The following is a 4,726-nucleotide window of genomic DNA, read 5'->3' as shown; positions in this document are numbered from 1 at the left end:
CCAGGCTCTCACAGTCCAGCCTCTTCTACTTCTTCTTCTCCTCTCTCCTCACAATTTTCCTCCACTCCACCTTCTATCATGCCGTCCTCACGTTTTTCTGGAAAAAGGCAGGCTTCCGTGGGCCAAATGTTCGAGCGAAAAAAAATTATGATGCCGTATAACCCTCTTGCCAAAGGGTTGACCGCTGGCTTGTCGGAACTGATAGCCCACCAACTACTGCCATATAAACTGGTGGACTCTGAGGCCTTTTCGAAAATGTGTGGCCATTGGAACACCACAATGGAAGGTCGCTGGAAGGAAATATTTCTCGCAAAAAGGCATCCCAGAGCTATATGGTCATATTCAGCAGAAAGTGAATGTATCTCTGCCACACAGTGTCGGTGCCAAGATATATCTGACCACAGACACGTGGTCTAGCAAACACGGGCAGGGAAGGTATATAACTTTTACTGCCCACTGGGTGAACCTTCTGACAGCTGTCAAGCATGTAACCCGTGGCACCCGTGTAGATTTGATAAAGAAAAAAGGGGAAGAGGGCAAAAAATGGGCCGCGGGACTTTATATGAAACAAATTACTTAGGGTAAATTAATTCAATCAATATAATATATTAAATGACAAATTTATTGGAAACACATCAAGAGGTAGTACAGTGCGTATATTAATAATAATAAAATATATAATATACAAAATTAAATAATATAATTATCGCATAACATAATAAAATTCATGATACAATGATATTATTAAACATGGTAAAGTAGACAGTAAACCGACAGTACATTCAAAAGTGTGTATACAGTAATAACCAATAAAATTAATTAATGATTGAAGTAAATCAAAACCCATAGTAGAATCATGGCCACTGAGGCATGGCATCCATTGGTAAAGAGCTTGACGCGTTTCGTGGATTATCTCCACTCATCAGGAGCAGCTGTATATTGGAAACACCTGTGATAGATCATATATTATAATAATAATCAATGATAATTGATTATACACATAGACAAAAGGGGGAGCATAACAATGTTCCTAGCCACTCTTACCTATGGACGTCGGATAATATATATATAGTAAATGGTAATAGTAGTATACATAAAAGGCGCTGGGAGGGGTATGGTAGCCTCCCCCGGGAGCTGGGGTGACATCCAGGATTGTCAAACGGGCCATAGAAATAAGATGAAAAACCCTTGTGGATGGGGTTCATTCTGCCAAACAGCAATCATAGGAGTGAACCCAGGAAGCTGGTGAAAGGCAACACATAAGACTGTTGTTGGTGAAGTGTGAAATCAGGGGAGCTCAATAGGCAGAATAATAGAAAGAGAAAAAAAGAAAAAAAAAAGAAAAATGAGGAAGTGAGTAAGGGATTTAGATTAAACCAGAATAGTCACCTCAAGGGAAAAAGGAAGGATGTGCAAATTGTGCAGTGAGGTAAAAACAAAGAAATGACACAACACCATAAATCACCAATAAGAGCCTAACACAAGGTTCAAATTTACCTGAAATTGCACAGGACAATGTCTATTAAAGGGGTGAAAATAGGTGTAAGTGCAGTTAGAGCCAGAATTCACACTGTGAAAAAGAAGCAGTGTAGGAAAAGAGTCCGCAGCACCACCAAGGATGTGCACCGATGTCACGCTAGAATGTATCCCGATCCGGGGGGCAGAAGCATCCACGTCTGAGCGACTAGCGCTCATATAGGGGAGCCCAGCGTCCCTCGTGCTGGACGTAGTTGGAAAAACAACGTCCGATGTGCGGCGTCAAACCATGACGCCGTACGTACGGTGTGTGGGCGTGGCGTGGCGTCGACGCGCAGCGATGGCAGGCCAACACCCCCATAGCAAACTAACCAGGAGGGTGGAGGATAGCTGCGGTGCATGTCACAGCTCCCGGAATTGGGCAAAAAAACTCCCCCCAAAGAATGATGGATGGCCTAAAACATAAACGCAGGAATGTTAACAATAAAGCATATATAATTACTAGCTAGAATGGATGCCCACAATTAGCCAAGAGATAAACCAAGATAAAAAAGTAAGTTGTTTCCATCCCTAATTCGTTTAAAAATAAAATAAAAATAAAACAAGAACAATTGGGACTTTATATGAGCCGTGACCATCCAGTACACAGGGCTCCATCCCCTATATTTGATAAAGAAAAAAGGGGAAGGGGGCAAAAAATGGTCAGCGGGACTTTATATGAAACAAATTACTTAGGGTAAATTAATTCAATCAATATAATATATTAAATTACTAATTTATTGGAAACACATCAAGAGGTAGTACAGTGGGTATATTAATAATAATAAAATATATAATATACAAAATTAAATAATATAATTATCACATAACATAATACAATTCATGATACAATGATATTATTAAACATGGTAAAGTAGACAGTAAACCGACAGTACATTCCAAAGTGTGTATACAGTAATAACCAATAAAATTAATTAATGATTGAAGTAAATCAAACCTATAGTAGTTTGCCAATCCTGGATGTCACCCCAGCTCCCGGGGGAGGCTACCATACCCCTCCCAGCGCCTTTGATGTATACTACTATTACCATTTACTATATATATTATCCGTCGTCCATAGGTAAGAGTGGCTAGGACCATTGCTATGCTCCCCCTTTTGTCTATGTGTATAATCAATTATCATTGATTATTATTATAATAGATGATCTATCACAGGTGTTTCCATTATACAGCTGCTCCTGATGAGTGGAGATAATCCACGAAACGCGTCAAGCTCTTTACCAATGGATGCCATGCCCCAGTGGCCATGATTCTACTATGGGTTTGATTTACTTCAATCATTAATTAATTGTATTGGTTATTACTGTATACACACTTTGAAATGTACTGTCGGTTTACTGTCTACTTTACCATGTTTAATAATATCATTGTATCATGAATTTTATTATGTTATGCGATAATTATATTATTTAATTTTGTATATTATAGAAAGTTACTTTTCCATTCTATCTTGGTCATATTTGTTACTTGGACAGTCATATCTATACTTCCTCACATCACCCCACATCTCCCCCATAATATTAGCTCTTCCAGCTTCTTTTAATTCTAAGTTGAAGATGCCGTGCGCCAGGTCTATAGCGGCACATAGATCATGGCCGCCCGTGCACTGGCAACAAGATAGTAAATGGGGAATTGCGCTGTGTTACAGGCGCAAATGCTTTGTGAATAAGAAAATGCCCGCTGCGCGTCGGTGTGTGCCGCAACTCATAGCGCAAATGCTTTGTAAATCAGCCCCTGTGTGTCTAGATCTGTGACTTCTTCTGTCACTTGCTTGTGAGTGAAGCACAAGTAGTAATTTATATGTACTGCTTATTTGTCCCTATTGAGCATTCCCTAGACTGAATTGTATTGAGCTGCCTTCTAGTGACCTGATAAGGGGAAACTGCTTTTAGTCACCCCATTTTATAACAGTTTCAGTATTTGCTAATTATTATTATTATACTACAATAAAAAATGACCATAAGCATCTCAGGTCTAATATTGATCATACCAATAGATTTTGAGATGAAAGTAGGTATCTTAACACAATGAATTCTGGGTAGTTGTATTCTGAAAGAATGGTTCAGAAAAAGTCTTGAGTCCATCTGAAAGGTACAATGGAAGTGAAATAGAAGCTAAAATGATCAGAAAGATGGAGGGATATCACTTCCATTGTACCTTTCAGATGAACTCAAGACTTTTTCTGTTTCTTAATATGGTGGATTGATTCATATTTTAGTTTAACTAATGTAAAACAAATAAAAAAATGTAGTACTTTTGGATTTATAAATATTTAAAAACTATATCTGTAATTTCATAATTAAAATTGTGATCAAAGAAACAAAGCAAATTTGGGTGAATCAAATAATTACAATAATTTGAACTGTATATACAATAGGTAGAAACTTTAACGTTTGTAGTGACATATCCAAGAACCATTCTTTCAGAATACAACTACCCAGAATTCATTGTGTTAAGATACCTACTTTCATCTCAAAATCTATTGGTATGATCAATATTAGTGATATAACCCTAAATAACCCTGTAAGGACAGGTGTATAAAAGCTGCCATTGACGATTTTCTCTTAGCCCTTGTACACACGATGGGAGATTCCGACAACCAAATCCGTCGGATTTTGTTCCGTCAGATTTTCTCCGACTGATTTTGTCCGAAACTGTTGTATACACACGGTCGGACGAAGTTGTCGGAAAATCCGATCGTTCAGAACGTGATGACATTATTTCGTTATGACGGGACTATGTTCAGGCTAGTAGCCAATAGCTTTGATGTAGGAATTTGATCTGAGCATGCGTGGCACTTTGTCCAATCGGAATTCTCTACACATGATCGGAGTATGTCCGATCGGAGCATTTTGTCGGAAAATATTTCCGGCAAGTTGGAAAATTTGGTCTGACGGATATTCCGATGGAAACAGTCCAATGCAGACCACACACAGACGGAATATCCGACAAAACCCTCCGATCGGACACATTCCGTTGGAATCTCCGATCGGGTGTACAAGGGCTTACAGAGAAAGTTTGTTTAGTGAATTGTGACCATCAGTTTTTTTAACATATTGAGGGTAGGGAATTGTTTTAGTGCTTATCTGGGATCAGCAGTAATGTTATATCAAGAACTTTTAGAGTATTTAGTTCTTCATGAGTACCTATGGGGACATCTCTCCTAACATTCAAGCCGCGTACACACGAC

This window comes from Lithobates pipiens, unplaced genomic scaffold (genome assembly GCF_037356315.1).
Source record: "Lithobates pipiens isolate NorthernLeopardFrog02 unplaced genomic scaffold, aLitPip1_a1.2 Scaffold_8, whole genome shotgun sequence".
NCBI classification, from domain to species: domain Eukaryota; kingdom Metazoa; phylum Chordata; class Amphibia; order Anura; family Ranidae; genus Lithobates; species Lithobates pipiens.
Note: the sequence above shows the minus strand (reverse complement) of the source record.